Source organism: Bos javanicus, chromosome 14 (genome assembly GCF_032452875.1).
Source record: "Bos javanicus breed banteng chromosome 14, ARS-OSU_banteng_1.0, whole genome shotgun sequence".
Classification (NCBI taxonomy): Eukaryota; Metazoa; Chordata; class Mammalia; order Artiodactyla; family Bovidae; genus Bos; species Bos javanicus.
The window spans coordinates 19,939,676-19,958,002 of record NC_083881.1 but is presented as its reverse complement, the minus strand read 5'-3'; the positions used below and the strand labels follow the sequence as shown (position 1 = coordinate 19,958,002).

Sequence of the window (18,327 nt, the reverse complement as noted above, 5' to 3'; positions counted from 1 at the left end):
TATTGTTGCTTTTGTTTGGGGGGTTTTAATCAAGTTGAACAAATAGAAGCACTTAGAGTATAAGTGTATTATTTTAGGAAGAATTGTAACCAAGTCACTTTACATCGCTACAATCCCCAGGTCAGAAGATTGTAAAGATGGGAGATGATTTCCGAAGGACAAAACCAGTAAAATTTCCAATTTATATCGTCTAACTTAAAGATGATGATTATGCTGCATGTTGCAGGGAGGGTCGGGGGGAGGGATAGAAGTGCTTGTGTTTTTTTAATCTAGGTAAAGTTTCAAAAACTAATGTAGATTAAGTGGGTCTGAGTGCAATTAAATTTATGAATACAGAGAAAAATATGAAGTTTTATTAACTGTGGAAGGAATGTGGGTCCTTAGCTGCCCAGCCAGTTCATGAAGACCAAGGAGATCAGCTTACAGGGGTTAAATAAACACACTACTTTTTATTATAGCTCAAATGAATCCTCTTGCAGCAAAGCACCGAGTCCACAGTTGGCTTACGAGGTTTTCATCTTCAGGAGCTCTGGATCTGCCCAGAGAGCAGGACCCACTCTGTTTGGGGCCTCAGGCTGGATTTTTCACATCCCTGGATGGTACTTGTCCTATGTCCTAAAAGGAAACCAGTGCATAAGAAGCAGGGAGTATAAAGGACACATGTATGCAAAGAAGAAAGGTGCAGGGGGTGGATGGTGGGACCAGGCCGGGCCTCGAAGTTCTGTGCTCAGAGAGTAGAGAGTGCCTGGATGTGAGCTGACACATGACGTGTGATCGTGGCTGAAGCAACTTTCAGAAATCTTAGCAAACACACTCGGGCTGATCCTGGAGACCAGGCAGAGTGGGACCAAGGCTGGGGGGAGGCCACCTTCCCAGTGGCTCAGCTGACCCCCACCCCCGGGACCTCCCTTCCTCAAGGCTATGTGGCCAACCAGGAGCTTGTTAATTGTGCCAATGATTGGTTTGCCAGCAGCTCTTACAGATTAATATTTCAGGAGTTAGAGACCCAGCTGAGCGTGAAAAGAGCATCCACTCCAGGTTGGGAATCACATTTCAACTCTGCGGAGAAAGAGAAAAAAGTGTTTCTTGAGTGAAGAGGACGAGACTCATTCACCTCCTGCGGCTGCAGACTCTGGCTTAAATTGGCTCCGGAGCTCAGAGCGGGGCACTCATCTGTCTGCCAGGGCCCAGCGCCACGGGGTCCAACCCCACAGGGCCCAGCACCGGGCCGCCAGGGTTGCCCTGTTTAGAGAACTGCCCCCTGCACTTCAAGTATCTCTTAGTTTTTCTGCGGGAAAATGGCACATTGCTTAAACTTCCTGTGGTTAAAAAGTGCTTTTCAAGAATGTGTTTCCGAAACTAAAAAAAATGAGCTGAGACTGTGTGATGTTTTTCTTACAGGGACCAGAAAGGCCTGGATTCTCTGTGTCCATGATGGACTGGTCCTGAGCTCACAGTGAGGGCAGGCTGGGGGCCAGGGTGGGGGTGCCGCTGGGGACTGCAAACACCCTACCCAGGGTCCCATCCAGACCTCCCTGGAGTCCAGGCCTCCCAAGGTCTCCCCAACCCTCGTTTCTCCCCATACCCCACTCCCCCACCAGATCTCTGGCCCCCTCACCCACCCTGGCTCCCTACCCCCTCCCCGGGCGCCCTTCCCCTACCCACCTCCCTCCCAGACCCCAGCTCCTCACACCCGAGGACGGTTCCCGCTCCCCCCGCGGGCTCCCCCGGGCACCCCTCCCCTGCAGGCTCCTCCTCCCTGGAGCGTTCTCGGGCCTGCCTATCATCTTCTCTAATTGTTTCCAGATTCGTGTGGGAGGTCAGGCCGCGAGCGCTGCTCCATGCCAAGTTTATAAACAGAGCAGTGTTTCCAGATGTCCGCTGGCTCCAGCCTGGCGAGCAGGTTGATTGGGACCAGAGCAGCAACAGGTGGAGCGCAGACAATGAATTCCTTGACACTTACTTACTCCCTCAACTCTCCTCCCCCCGCCCTCAGCCCCATCTGCCACTGTCCCCACAGATCCCCAAAGGCTCACATGAACGGCAGAGCCTGGAATGCAAGGAAAACAGTCATTTCCCTAATGAGGGCGGGGGTTGGGGAAGGGGGGCAGCGTCCCCATGGACATCAGAGCCTGGCTGGGCCTGCAGGAGGAGGGGTTCGGCGGGCTGCCTGGCCCCTCTCTCGCCCAGGCCTCCCCAGCTCTGTCCCCAGCTCATGGCCGCCCAAGTGGGGCAGCTCCTCACAGCAAGTGCTCTGGGAAATGCCTGGGCTTCTCAGGAAGAGGACAGACAACAGGGTCCAGGCCCGCTGCATGCTCAGGGATCCAAAGGGACAGGGTAGGCTGCAGTCTGGACCTTCGAACTGGACAAGGTGCACCCTGGGGACCCTGGGACCACAGCACAGTGTCCTGTCCACGGTGAAGTGGCTGGGCCAGGGGCTCAGTGAAGGCAGCACGTCAGACGCCTCTACCCAGAGGGCCTAGCTCACAGGCCCTGCAGCGGCTCCCATGAGGGCTGGACTCCAAGCTGAGGATCCGGGCCGCGGACCCTGAGGCCAAGAGACTAAGCCTGTGACCGGATGGAATCCAGGCTGGCTCAAGCGGGAACCCTCCCAGGTTTAAGTCCCGACCTATAGAAAGTGCTGTGAAAATACAGCACATAAATATCAAAAGCACGTCTGTGAGTGTCTCTGAGTTAAGATTAGGTTATCTTCTGCCAGTCTTTGAATCTGACTTTCTTCTTATAAAACGTAACCTGACCCTGGGCTTTGAAGAGCCGGGATCTGGGACTGGGTAGTTCATCTGAACTGACAGGACACCGGTGCGGGGGTCCATCCACCCACCCAGGCCCAGCCCAGACCCAACACTCTGAAGGCCCTGCAGCGCCACCGCTAACATCCCACACCACAGCCGAGCACACAGATCTAGAGCAGGGCCTGCAAGACTCAGTCTCCAAAGGAAAGAGCACACACTCGTGTGTCTTTAATTACCTTTGCTCCATTTCCACAGGGCGGCTCTGACTGGTGCTTTATCCACAAAGCTCCAAGTACTATAGAAGGAATTCCTAAGGAAACAAATCATGCCTGAAATGAAAGAGCAAGAAAATGAGTTAGAGAGAATAAACTCCTGAATGGGAGGGTGAGGAGAAGAGGAGGGGGAGGGGAGGAAAGGGGGGGCAGGAGGGGAGGGGAGAGGAGGAGAAGAGGGAAGAGGGAAGAGGGAGGGGAGGGGAGGGAGAGGAATATCAGAAGGAACTGGATTTGTCACAACAATCCTGCATGGCACCACCTGCCCACCAGGGAGCAGGTTCTACTCCAAACTCGAAGCACCAGTGGCTGAAGAGGACCCCCAACACGGCCGGGTTCACCCCAGCACCTTGTCCCCAGGGACTACCCCCATGACGGGGAGAACGTCTTCACCTGTGCTCTGAGACCAGGTGTGGAGCTGTGTTCCCACCACCAAGCACAGAGACCCATGGCCATGGCACCCCCTGAGCCCATCAGAACAGGGCACACAGCACTTCTTCTGACTGCAAGAACCTGGCTAAACCAAGAGCAACTTCTACAGCTTAAAATCTCAACATCCTCTCTAGGTGGTTAGTGGAGACTGGAACTTGTCCTGTCTACTCGATTATAAATATGCAGCAAAAAAAAAAAAAAAGTGAGCTAGTGAGAACATTAGAAAGTGTCACGGCATTTCCTAATTTCACTGATGAATGAAAACCCCTAATGTATCAGATGCAGAGTGCCACACCACGTGGGCAAACTGGCTCTCCACGTGCCCACATGACTGAGCCTCTCTTGAGGCCAAAGTGCAGAACCTACAGGAAAAGAAGCATCTTAGAGAACTTGAGTTTTCAAACTGGAATGTATTACACCTTTTCAAACATAGACCAGGATATTCCAGCAAACACAATGTGTTTGTGATTTTTATAAACTGGTGGTTCTCAGGAGGAACAATGAGCCTACGTGTGCGGAGGGCCCTTAAAGCAGGGTGTTTACTATGGGTGCAGTCCTGGGGAGCGAGCTTAAATGCTTCCTGAGACGAAACCCAGGCAAAACTGAGCCAGTTAACCAGCCAAGTGCCTCTTTATGTAACGTTTGAAACACTTCTAACCAGAATTAAGGGATTTTTTTTCCCCCCTTCAACTTGGCAAGCAACTGAAAAGACCAGTGTGGAGGAGGTGAGAAATGCCATTTCCAAGCTGAAGCCGAGTCAGCTGCCCGGGTGACTTAACCCCATCCTGACACAATGGGCTGTTTGTCAGCTCCCAGCTCAGACACACGGATGCAGTCCATACTGCAAGGGGGGCTGACAAGCACATCCTTCCTTCCTGTTTGGTCCTGAGCGCCTGCCGGCCACGCACTCCTCTCTCTGCTCTGTCCAGAGCCCGAATGGTGCAGTCACACCCGTTGCTGTGTCCTCCCAGACAGAAGTCCCGGCCGCACCCGCCTGGCCGTCCTCCGGTTTCCAGGTGCCAGCCCCGCCCAGAGAGCCACTGGCCACCAACGGGGGACAGCGCTTAGGGCAGCCAGGTTGGCCTCTCTTGGGCTTTCTTCCCCTGTGCAGGGCACAGCCCAGGAAGTTCAGCCTGTGGTCCCCAGGGTGGGTGGGGGGCAGGGGTGCCTCTCGAAGGGAAGAGATCACAGCAGATCCCAGCACCCGGCATTGTCAGACCTCCAACTTCACGCTTTTGTGGCTCAGTTGGTTAAGAATCTGCCTGTAATACAGGAGACCTGGGTTCGATCCCTGGGTTGGGAAGATCCCCTGGAGAAGAGAAAGGCAACCCACTCCAGTATTCTGGCCTGGAGAATTCCATGGACTGTAAAGTCCATGGGGTCGCAGAGTCAGACACAACTGAGAGACTTTCACTTTCACTGCCAAGACTGCTCAGTCTCGCTGCGTCTGACCCCACATGTGTGCTGATGAACCAACGCTGCTGAAAGAGCCCCTCTGATCCAACGTGTCCACTGATGAACCAGACTCTCCTCTCAGTAGGGCATCTGGGGTGTGAGAGTCATGTTAAGTCCATTAAAATTTGCTGGGATGACCACACACTTGGCGGTTAGTGCAAAGGCCCTGTTGTTCAAGATTTCTAGCCAAGGATTTGGCCAGACACCAAATCTAATCTCCCGGGGGTGGGAGGAAAGCAGACAGGCCTCTGACCCCACCCCAAAGGGGTGACCCCTGGGCACAGCAGGCCTGGGGGTTCTGCATCCTCCAACCCGGCTACGTAACTCAAGGTAGAAAGAATGTGCTTGTGAGGACAAGGGGCTTCCCAGGAGGCTCAGTGGTAAAGAGCCCACCTGCCAATGCAGGAGGTACAAGAGGCGTGGGTTCAATCCCTGGGTGGGGAAGTTCCCCTGGAGTAGGAAATGGCAGCCCATTCCAGTATGCTTTCCTGGAGAATTCCATGAGTAGTAGATTCTTTAAAAGTCTATCAAATGCTGTTTTGTTCTGTAAGAAGGAAACTAGAACTCCTGGATCTGAAATGAAAATTCTTAGAAATTCTGAAATTCTACAGAAATCAAAGCGATGATACCATGACCTGGAAGAAGGGGATCCAGAGAAAACCACTAATTTTAAAATATAAAGTTAATTCCATCACAAAGAACAACCTGAACCAAAATGTTTAGATGATATCATGCGAGACGTTATTTGGAAGAAATATATTTCAATTTAAGATTTTTAAAGAATTTTTATTCTCTTTCAATGTCGCAGGGTTTCTATAACTTAGGATGTTCCCAAAACAGAGATTTATTTTCGCTGGGTGGACGCACCCTCTGTGATACAAGGTCACACCTGGTTTACTCACATGGCCCCAAATCACACCCCCTGGAGCCCAGGGAGGACCACTGGGGGCACCCCATCCCCAAACTCCTGACTCTGCCACCCAGAGTGTGGGAATCACCTCTGTCCCGAAACATGGGGACATTTTCCATACACGACTTAGCAACATGCCCCTGCCAGCCATCACCTGCAAATAAGTGAATTGTAAATAACACAATGAAAGCTTGTCCTGATACTGGAATAAATACTTGCTACACCTGGACAAAGTTATTTTATTTAGAAAAGACCAAAAGTTACCAGTGCCCACTTGCTTCTGATGAAGATTCTTAAATATCCAGAAGGATTAAGAAAGCAGTACTTAGCAGTAATAACTTATTCCCAATAAAAGTGATCTCTGGCCAAGGCCCAACGAAAAGTTATGTGACCCAGATGAGGCTCTGGACGGGTGAGAAGGGCCTGCTTTCCTAAGACTCAGATGTCCTTGAGCAGAGCTCCTGATAACTGCCTCCAGGGCACACGGCTCCGGAAGTGCGGAGACAGAGATGAACGGGGAGACAGAGACAGAGAGAGAACAGCAAGACAGAGAGAGGCAGCCAGAGACAAAGCAGAGAAAGACAGTCAGAGAGACAGACAGAGAGGCAGGAAGCGCACGTGGATGCCTTCACGGTTGTAAGAAAGGCCACTTGAGCGGGAGCTGAATGCGTTTCCCAAAACCAGGTCACCTCAGGCGGACACCCAGGATCCCAGTCCCCCCCTCCCCGGGGCACCCAGAGGAACCAGCAGAGGTTCTCTGGCACCAAAATGCAGCGTTTCTCTGAGAGAAGCCACAAGGAGAAGGACTGGACGACCTCGCTGAGGACCTCCTGAGGGAAACTTCCTGACTCCAGGCAGGGGACACGGGACACCTGCACACCCTGCCCGAGGCCACTGGCCCGAGAAGGGGCCGCAGCCACGGAGCTTCCTGAGAAAGCCTCGCGAAGCCTGAGAACGCCGGCAAAGAGGAGACAGTGCCCTCCCTCCCTTCGGGGGCTGAGGCTCACAGCCTCTCACCGCCACCAGGAAGATGGGGTGCCAGCAAGGGGGCCGTTGGAGGCCAGGAGAGGAGACCCCGACCGGCCCATAGAGCTTCTGACTGCCCAGGGCTGGCAGCCCACGGCCCCTGGAGACCCGGGCCCAGGACGTGTCTGTGGAGGAGGCAAAGGAGACGGGAGGGCTGGCCCGTCCTGTCCAGGGAGGCCTTTGTCCAGAGGGCAGGGTCTCCAGGTGCGACTGAAGACAACACCCCGTCAGGGGCTGTGAGGACTACAGACCATGAGGGATTCATCCATCAGTGGCCAGTCAACGGCTAGAGGCTACTTCTTAAAAAACAGAATAGGTGTATGTTGAACTTTGAAAAAAATGCCGCACTTACTTTAGAAGGAGCTCAAGAAGCTGAAATATTTTCAAATATATAAATCTTAATCCAGAACTGCAACAATAGTTTAAGATGTAAAATGCAAAATCCAGACGTTTTTCAAATTCTAGATCTTGCAACTTCTCTGAACCATCCAGCATGTGGAGAGGACATCAAACCTGCTCCAAATGCCACAGACTCAACCAGCTGACAGGCCAGAGCTGAGGTTGGGGGAGCAGGGCCGGTGAGGACCCTGACTGCACAGCCCAGAGAACCAGAATTTTCAGTGAGCGATGCTTGACTCTCGGTGTGAGTGTGGATGCGTCCACAGAAGTACCCGGGAAGAACAGTCAGGCCATTTGCTTGAGCAAGACATTCCTGGAAAAATAAAACCACGCTCTGCAATCAGGAGGAGCACAAAGTCGTGCCGGTTCCAGCTCTGTGTCTCGGCAGAGCGCAGGCAGGGGTTCTCAAGGAAGAACTGGTTGTTAGTAATTTACAAATAATATGATAGGTGAGATGGCTGGATGGCATCACCGATGCAATGGACATGAACTTGAGCAAACTCCAGGAGAGAGTAGGGGACAGGGAAGTCTGGCATGCTGCAGTCCACGGGATTGCAGAGTTGGACACAACTGGGCAACTGGACAATACAACAGATAAAGATGATAAACGTCCTATTTATTAGGAATTCAGAACTGAATTTCTAGAAGAACTCACATCAACACTGGGCATTGGCAAAGTCAAAAAAATTAATTCACTTCCATTGGGCACTTGCTCAGTGCCAGATAATTTCACAAATTTCCCCCCTAATTCCTTGTTTTGGTGGGGTCAGGCAGTGAGGGGCTCGGTCCACACCCAGGACTCCGATGCTCACCGGGCTCGGTTCACTGTCTCAGCTGTTGTTGTTGTTGCTCAGTCACAAAGTCATGTCCAACCCTTTGCAACCCCATGGACTGCAGCATGCTAGGCTCCTCTCTCCTCCACTGTCTCTTAGAGTTTGTTCAAATTCATGTTCATTGAGTTAGTGATGCTATCTAAACATCTCATGCTCTGCCACCCGCCTCTCCTTTTGCCTTCAATCTTTCCCAATGTCAATCCCCTCCACACACAAGGAAACCACAGAGAGAGTGGCCAAGCATGCAGGGCAGGGTTCACTAGAAAGGACACTCAAGCAGGTGGCCACAGCTGGACCTTGGTCCCCGAGTTTAAATCCAGGGTTGCCTCGCTGGGACAGCCCTCCTTCCGGATAGACACGGGGCTCTGCCTGCCCCGCCAGCCCAGGCACCCCTACTCTCCCATCAGCCCTCAGCCCAAGGCCACCAGGTCCAGAAACCACGGCTGTGTGTCCTTCACACCAGGAGCAGCATCTCTGACCACAGGCTGGGCTGCAGCCCAAAGGGGAGAAGCACTTCCTCCTCAGGTTTGGCCCCAAGCCTTGGGGGTACACATGGAAAGAGGGGTGTTGCCAGCTCCCCAGGGACACACCAAGGACCAGCTGCCCTTCTGCCTCCCCCCGAGCTCGCCGAGCCAGGCCTGGATGAGCAGGAGGCTTGTTCTCGGCCGCCCGGGGCTTCTCCGTGCTTGGCCACGAGACTCTACCCTGAGTCCTATGGATGCAGGGAAGCCAGGGTTGCCCCAGTCACCTTTCCACCAGCCTGCAGGCCCTGAATGTTTGGCTCAGTCTCCTTCAGAAGAGTCTGAAATGAAACCGACATGTCATCTCATCGTGACAACAGGGAGGCTCCAGGAGTCACACGTTCCCCCATGTCTCGGGCTGCAGGAGTGTTTACAAGGCTTCGGTCATCAACAGGCGGGCCACATCTTCCTCCAGTAAATGGTCCCGAACAGACCCCCAAGGGCCCTTCCCCGTCCCCTGCTCAGGTGCAGCGGGGCACCCACGGGAGGGGTGGGATGAGCATCCTCTCTCCTCCCGGCCGCAGGCCCTGTGGGAAGCTGCTGAGTCACCAGTAACAACAGTAACCAGGAGGCCCTGACATCATCTACTGGGCATCTCATGTCCAAGCTTTACATCTGTGGCCTTGTTCAGTTTTCACTGGTGCTTAGGAAAGACATTCTGAATCCTCACCAGAGGGCCAGAACACGCCCCCTTTCAGACATGACCCGTCTGACCTGCCTTTAGCAAGCCGCCAGTTGCCCAGACTCGTGGCTTGTTGGCAGCAAAGCCAGGGTGTGAAGTCCCTTCCTCCACTGTGGGCGTCTACCTCCCCCACCATCCACAGGGGCCAGCGGGACGCGGTTCTGAGACGAGATAGGAAAACTCTGCAATCAGAAGGCGAGTGAAAAGATGCTGCGGTCCATACTCTTCTTCTGCAGGATGTGACGTTGTGACTCTTATCTATTTCTGTTACTGTATTTTCAGTTCAGTCCCTCACTTTCTTTTATCTACTTCTTTGTTACTTTCTGATTGGTGGATTCTATCTTCCTGCACCAGGCAGGATTCATTCAGTAACTCACTGGGCTTGAAAGAGTCTCGCTGGCAGAGCAATAAAATGGCATAACTGAGAACGGAATGCCCACTCCACTGTAACTCACATTCCAATGTAATATGTATATTCACTTGTTTGGTTTGTTCCCAGGGAGCAGAAGGATTGTCTTGTGCTCCCTTCTCTGGTTCAGTTCACTTTTTTTGGGGGGGCGGGCGGTGGTGATGAGTGTAGAGCAGCAGAATGAACCCAGACACGAGAGGAAAAAATGTTCTTTGATGACAACGCTGCAAGTCCACAGCACACTCCTCCAAACAGCCTGACTTTTCACCTGGCTTGCTGTCAGCCAGCTATTTTACATCTCTTCAAAAACTGCGGACAAGGATGGGTATGCAAACTGCAGCTGTCCTGTGGAATTTCAGTAGAGTTCACTGTTCCTGCAGAAAAAATCAGTTTTGCCTACACAAACTTACTCCAAATAAACTTGGGCTTTTCACCTTTCCTTGGACCATTTTTAACACCTGCCTGGTTTCCTCAGTGGTCAAAGAGTAAGACAAAATCTTCAACACGGGTTGATGTTTACATCACTACGAGAATCTCGCTTTCACCTTTTCATGAAAAATATCTTTTGACAGAGATACACCCAGAAATTGACCCATGGGACCGCTTCCTCATTGTCTGGGGCCTCAAGGCCAAGTTAATACGCATCTTCCGTCTCTAATCTGACCTCAGGCCTCTTGTCTGGCCGGCTAAGCCTCTCACAACAGCCGCCGTCCATATCATTAGACAGCCAGCTCTAAATCACTTCTATTGGTTCTCCTGCATCCCTCTGAAATTCACGGCGGTGTGTCGGCACCACCGGGATGGAATGTCCAGGTTATGGGCGTGTCCCACCTGGACGAAAGAACCACGAGTGCACTTTTTTTGTGCCTCGAAGGAGATGCTATGTTTTTTCCAAATTGAAGATTTACAGCCACTCTGTACTGTCAGCTCATGGTGAGCATTTTTTACCAAGAAGGTATGTTTAAATTAAGCTACACACATTGTTCTTTCAGATGTACTAGTGTTGCACACTTAATAGACTACAATATAGAATAAACAACTTTTATGTTCACTGGGAAACCAAAACACGTGAGTGTCTCATTGTATCGTGGTATTTGCTTCATTGGGATGCCTAGAACCAAACCCATGAGATCTCTGAGGTGTCTCTCTGTAGGATCAATGGCCTTGATTTTGCTAGTAGGAAAAAAAGGCAGGTAAAGAAATATTGTAAAATATTTTGAGTTATTTGGGAAGTTATCTAGATCACTAATACAGTTCCAGCATTAGTTTTCCAAGAAATGCCTTACTCTGAATTTTCTTTCAGTAACAACATGGAAACAACTCCATAAGTGAAAAAGTCTCCAGCTTTTTTAAAATAAAACACATTTACAGAGACACTGTCTGGAATCTTGTGCACGCGAGCAGGACATCACGTGGTGGATACCAGTTGAGGGTTTTAAGGCAGGTTCCATTCATATGAGTAAAAAGCAACATTCATTTACAGCAATTTTAAGTCTGATAGTTCAGAGAAAAACTAACTGGTTTAAATAGCCTTCTCAGAATAGGCAGAAATGTTACTGAAGTAACTGAAGATTCAGAGACAAATTACTTAACAGGTCACTGACCCATGAATTGCTTAACCAAAAGCATCATCTGCTTCAAGACTCTTGTATAAGTGAAAATTAATACTAAAGTAAAAACTGGGGAGGCAAAATGAATTCTATCCTAACAGCTGTTCAGTAGACACCGCAACGGGTAATTCTTAACACAATGCACTAATTTTTCTTCAGGTCTTTCCCTGAATGGCAAAGAGGAGTTTCATCAGTGACTTTTTAAAAGCAATTTGCTGTAAACATGAATTCCTTTTGAAACAACAGATTGAAACTCACAGCAAATTTCCAGTTAATCTTCTCTGAACATCGACATTGTTGGGAAGTGCAGGTAACACAACCATCATAGCCCCGGGGTGTCAGGCCATTAAATTAAAACAGAGCTATAATATGAAAGTGAAGGCACCTGCCCAGAAGCATGTTTTTGCCTCTATGAAAAAAGCCTGGATGCTAAACAGGCAAGCACGGTACCAAGTTCAAACAAACTTCGCAGAAAGGGAAACATTCATGAATCAGTTAATAGTAGTCCAGGGGGTCGAAAACAGTCAGACCTGACTTAGCAACTGAACAACAGGCCTCCCTTACAGATCTACTAAACAAGCTCCTTCAAGCAGACAGGGAATGATAGAGGAAGAACTGGGAAGGAAGAAGGAGCAACAGAAAGATTAGAAATGGGCACACACAACAGAGTATCCTGCTCTCAAGTTTTATCAGTTACATTCAATGATAAACCAGAAATCATAACACGTTCTAATTCATAAGAGCAAATTATTTAAAAGCAAGGAAGGAAAAAGCAACTAAATGAATGTGAAGTTTTCACTCCTGAAAATAGTAAAATATTGATACCAGTTAAGTGTTACAAGTCACATATGTATATCTGGGTACCCAGAGCAGCCACTACAAAACCTTTAGACACACACTAAAATAATGATAAATCACTTTGGGAATCCTAAAATAGTGCTAATGCACCAGGAAAAATGCAGAGAAATACAGGATCAAGAGCTGGAGAAAACAAATAATAAAACAGTCCTTTTAAGCACTAATATACCTGGAAACCACCTTAAATGCAAATTGTCCAAATACACTAATCAAAAGATACAGATTAACAGACTGGAAAAATAAACATGCTCCAAATGTACATGCTTTTACCAAAACAATCTCTCTTCTTATGTAATGACACAGGCATGTTGAAAGCAAAAAATACGGAAATAAATATATAAACATTATTTTTTTTAAAAAATAAGGAGTAATAACTCTATTAATAGCTAATAATGTAGACTTCAGATCAAAGAAAATTACAAGAGAAAAGTTTAAAACTAATCTTATATAATCTCTTCCAGATAATGAAAAAGGAAGAAACACTTCCAACTCATTTTCTGATGTCAGTACTATCTTGAAACCAAAACTAGACAAAGACAGTGATATAAGACTATCAATCAATATAACTAATGAACCTAGACACAAAATCCTCAGAAAATATCAGCAAATTAAATCCAATAGTGTATAGAAAGAACAATACAAAGTGACCAACTGGGATTATTCCAAATATGCAAGGCTAGTCAGTATTTGAAAATCAATCAATATATTCTACCATCAGTTCAGTTCAGTTCAGTCACTCAGTCATGTCCGACTCTTTGCAACCCCATGAATTGCAGCATGCCAGGCCTCCCTGTCCATCACCAACTCCCAGAGTTCACCCAGACTCATGTCCATCGAGTCGGTGATGCCATCCAGCCATCTCATCCTCTGTCGGCCCCTTCTCCTACCACCCCCAATCCCTCCCAGCATCAGACTCTTTTCCAATGAGTCAACGCTTCGCATCAGGTGGCCAAAGGACTGGAGTTTCAGCTTTAGCATCATTCCTTCCAAAGAAATCCCAGGGCTGATCTCCTTCAGAATGGACTGGTTGGATCTCCTTGCAGTCCAAGGGACTCAAAAGAGTTGTCTCCAACACCACAGTTCAAAAGCATCAATTCTTCGGCACTCAGCCTTCTTCACAGTCCAACTCTCACATCCATACATGACCACTGGAAAAACCATAGCCTTGACTAGATGGACCTTTGTTGGCAAAGCAAGGTCTCTGCTTTTGAACATGCTGTCTAGGTTGGTCATAACTTTCCTTCCAAGGAGTAAGCGTCTTTTATTTTCATGGCTGAAATCACCATCTGCAGTGATTTTGGAGCCCAAAAAAATAAAGTCTGACACTGTTTCCACTGTTTCCCCATCTATTTCCCATGAAGTGATGGGACCGGATGCCATGATCTTAGTTTTCTGAATGTTGAGCTTTAAGCCAACTTTTTCACTCTCCTCTTTCACTTTCATGAAGAGGCTTTTTAGTTCCTCTATATCAAAAAGCAAAAGAAAACAATCCTATTATTTGATGCAGAGAAAGCATTTGATAAAACATTACACTCATTTAGGGCTTCCCTGGTGGCTCAGATGGTAAAAAATCTGCCTGCAATGCAGGAGACCCACTTTTGATCCCTGGCTCAGGAAGATCCCCTGGAGAAGGGAATGGCAACCCACTCCAGTATCTTTGCCTGGAGAATCCCATGGACAGAGGAGTTTGGTACGCTACAGTCTGTGGCATCACAAAGAGCTAGACACAACAGAGCAACTAACACACTACACTCATTTATGATAAAAAAAATAATAATAATAAAGGGAAATCAGCAAGAGAGGGAAATGATCTCAACTTGACAAAGAGCATCTAGCATCTACAGCTACGATCATTCTTCATGGTGAAAGGATGTGTGCTTTCCCACTAAAATCAAGAACAAGGCAAGGCTCTACCTCTGTCGTTCAATATGGCACTGGAAGTTCTGCCACTGCAGTGGCAAGAAAAATAAAAGATATTAGGAAGAAGTTAAACTATATTTGTAGATGACATGATTGTCTGTTGTAAAAGTCCAAAAGAATCTACAAAAAAAGATCCTAGAAGCAAAAAGTAAGTATAGCAAGGTCACAAGATACAAGATCAGCTCACAAAAATCAGTAACATTTCTACATACTAACAATGAACATTAAATTACTAAATTCAAAACAAATAACCATTTGTAATAACTACAAAGAAAACATAATACTTTTATATACATGTAACAAAACATGTACAGAAAGTGTACGCTAAAAATTACAACGTGTATGCTAATGAAACAAAGTGCTAATGAAAGAAGACAAACAAACATTGAGGCATACCACATTCATGGACTGGCAAGTTCAACATCATAAAAATGTCAAGTCCCAAAGGAATCTATAGGTTTAACTCAATTCCTATCCAAATTTAGCAACACTTTTTGTAGATAGACAAGTTAATTCTAAACTTGTTATGGAAAGGCACAAACGTAAAATCACTTGAAAAAGAAGAGTAAGGTGGGAGGAAACAGTTAATCTGACGTCAAGTCATATAACACAGCTACAGTAATCACAAAGAGTCCTATTGGGAGACAGTGAGACAGATACATGGATCTAAGGAACAGAAGAGCCCAGAAACACAGCCAGATAAATATTCTCAGCTGAGGTTTGACAAAGGTGCAGAAGTGACTCAGAGAAGGAAAGCAAGCCTTCTCAAGAAGTGGTTCTGATGAAACTGGACAGGAGGGGAGGGAACTCACCCCACACGTCTTATATATAAGTTAATTCAAACTAGGTCATAGACTTGAGTGTAAAATGTACAACTACAAACCTTTCATAAAAAGGACGCAGAAGAAATCCTCAGTCTCTAAGGTTAAACAACGAGTTCTTAGACTTGACACCAAAAGCACTCCCATACAAGGAAAATCCGATACATTGGACCCCATCAAAATTAAAACCTTTTGCTCTGTGAAAGTCTACGTGAAGCGAATGAAAAGATGAGCTACAGATGGAGAAGAGGTGTTGGCAAATCCAGCATGTGACAAAGGACCAGTATCTAGAATATGGAAAGAACTTTCAAAACTTAACAGTAAAAAAAATAACAATGCGATCGGAAAATGAGCATGAAGCATAGTGATATTTCACTGAAGAACATACATACACGGCAAACAAGCATGAGGGAAAAATAGTCAACATCATTGAGCATTAAGGAAATGAACATTTAAGCCTCAACGAGGCCACTATACACTTACGAGAACACTCAACGGTTGGCCAGGATGTGGAGAAACTGGGTCATTCATACATCGCTGGCTGGAAGGTAAAATGGCACAGTCTTGAGGACAATTCGGCAGTTTCTTTGAAACTAAGCATTAAACTACCATACAAATCATCAGTGGTCCTTTTGAACATTTATAGCCGAGAAATGAAAACTAACATTCACACAGAAACCTGTACACAAATAATATGGCAGGTTTACTTGTAATAGCCTAAAACTAGAATCAGCCCAGATGTCATTCAGCAGGTGAATGGATAAAAACTGCAGAAAAGTCATACCACGGAATACTTTTCAGCAATAAAAAGGAACAAACTACTAATACGTGTAACAATTTGGATGAATCTCCAAAGAATTATGCTAAGCAAGAAAAACAGTCCCCAAAGGACCATGCAGAGGGTAGAATTTTAGAAACAGAGGACAGATTGGTGGTTGCCAAGAACTGGGACGGGAGGAGGGGGGCATGTGGCCACAAAAGGCCACAGAGGGACCCTGTGTTGGTGGAACTGTTTTAGTGTCTGGACTGCGGTGGTGTCCACACGACCCACACATGGATACAGCTATGTGTGGAACAAATAGGCACACACTGAGTGCAAGTCACCAGATTGAGGTGAGTGAGTTGTGTCAATATCAATGTCCTGGCTGAGCATCCTTCTGTGGCTTTGCAAACTGTTACCATTGGGGGAAACTGATACAGAGTACACAGCCCTCTCAACCACATGTGAATCTGCAGCCTCCTTAATAAAAGTTTCAATTAAAGTAAAACAGCTGTGATAGGACCAGTGTTGAGCACACACACGTGCACACACACACACACAGGTTCCTGCTGGTCCCTGAGCACAGCAGGAAAATGTGGTGCGCTCCTGATTTCAAATGCTTTGTTCCATCATTAAATCAAGGAGCTCCTGGAAAACACAAGGTGAGTGTGTGGAATGGAGGACGTAAGGTCAGAAAGTCTTCCCAAGTCTTCCTGTCTATAATAGATAGGAACTAACAAAAATTCAGAACCACTAAACCCAACTGCAACATAAAAGCCTTTCTTACAAACCCCTGTGTAGTAACCCTGGTTAACAGGCAGTGACCTCACACGCATCACCTACCATAACACCCGCTAACCTGGAGAAGGAGATTTCCTTATCCGTTAGAGATGAGCAAACTGAGGCTGGAATAAGTAAGCAAGAGAGGGGCCACGCTGGTCTCTTCTCTCTGGAACCTCCTGCCTGTCCCCTGAAACTTCGGTAAAAATCTAATGTGTGAAAAGGGAGAAGCAACTGTTTTATGAATAAACTGAGAAGTCCCGCACTCGCAGCCAGACCTCTGAAAGGCCGGACCCCTCCATCACAGGAAGCCACTGCAGAATCCTGCCATCAACGTTTCAACAGGTAAAGAGAGCACAGGGTGGGGCGAATCAGACGAACCTTGAATCTTACGTCTGCCTTTGGCGGCTCTAAAGGAACCTCATTCTCACTCTGGGTTTTGGCTCCATCTTCTTAACCAAACCACCAAGCAGAGCCACTAACAGCCAACTCGCCAAATTGGACCTCGGTCTTCTCTGTGAGTCTTGGCCCAATTTCTGGCAAATTCATCAAGATACAGTCTGTGGGAGGAAACAGTGCCCTGGTAGCCTATTCAAAGCACTGTGATGCATCCGAGGCTCCTCAACATTCCAGCGCCCTGACGTCCAGCCACCGCCTGGGCCCATTGACCTCAAACGTTTAGACAAAATTCCCCCGGAAGCTGCTCCGCGGAAACGCTACCGGCCCTAGTCAGCCTGCCCCATCCCCACCGCCAAGCCTGCCCTGAGACAAGCGCAGCTCCTTCTCAGTTCCACTTAAGGACTTAAAAAAAAAAAAAAAAAGTCCCGGCTTCGGGGCCAGGGAACCCTGGCCAGGACAACGCCCCCGGCCAGATCTCCAGACCCGGCGGTGAAACAGTTTGGGACTGAGGTGGAAACCGCCTACACTTCGTGTTAATTGTTGGTGAAGACAACACAAGCTCCGCCATCATTTTCTATTTTCCTTCTTTACCATCTTTTCAAAATGACTTTGTCATGGTTTATAGCTGGCTGGTTTCTAGCTAATGAATATTCAGAACCCCAAATCCTTAAGCCCTTATTCCCTGCCAGAGGAGAGAAGGAACCACCAGCTCCAGGCAAAGACGAGGGACAGCCAGGCACCCGGGCGCAGACCACGGGGCCAGAACCGGCCAAGGAAGCACGTCCACCCGCCGAGCGGGGTCGGAAGTCTACCCTCCAGCCCCGGCCTGGGCCCTTCTGGGAACCCAGGAAGGAAAGGCGCTCCTGGCCGGCGCTCCGTGACAGAGAGCGATGCGGCCCTCTCAGAAACAAGGCAGGAGGCTTCCGGCTGCGAGAATCAGCGTCACAACGCGCTTTGAGAGCGGCGGGGGCGGCTGGGGGCGGCGGGGTGGAAGGTTCTACCCACTGCACAGAAAGTCATACACGCCTTCAGCACCATTAGCAGAAACAGCATCTTGTTTCCAATTCGGCTGTAGATAATGAAATTAGCCCCCAAATTACCATAAAGTGGAACAAGTAGGCACAAAAGCGGGAGGTGGGTCTGGAGGCCTTCGCCCTCCCCCCTGCAGACCAGTCTCGGCTCTGGCTCTTAGCTGTTTAAATTCAAAGCAACGCTTCTGTTTTTCTAAGTCGCCGTCTTGACCCCAAGCAGATAAAGAGCGCCGCGTGACACATTCAGCAGAGTTGCTGTGTTCTTGCTCTGTTTACATCAGGAAATCCAGCGGGTGGGGACTGGCTGGGCGCCGGCCCGGGCGCTGGGCCTGACTCCATCCAGATGTGCGCCGGCTCCAGAGTGGCTGCCGCGCGCAGTAAACGGGCACCGAGGCGGCCCCGCGGGCGCACAGAGGCGGCGAGAGGAGGAGGGACCGCGGCGCGCGGAGGAGGGAC

At 48.5% G+C, this 18,327-nt stretch overlaps 1 long non-coding RNA gene across 1 annotated transcript; it reads right to left on the bottom strand.

Annotated features, from left to right (window-relative positions):
* Window positions 1-331: 331 nt before the first annotated feature.
* On the bottom strand, window positions 332-18,295 carry LOC133260406 (uncharacterized). Its single transcript, XR_009740804.1, has 4 exons — window positions 17,941-18,295; window positions 2,990-3,082; window positions 981-1,059; window positions 332-615 (listed from the first exon to the last, which is right to left on the bottom strand). It is a non-coding gene; the product is annotated as an uncharacterized LOC133260406 (long non-coding RNA).
* Between the last annotated feature and the right edge of the window lie 32 nt (window positions 18,296-18,327).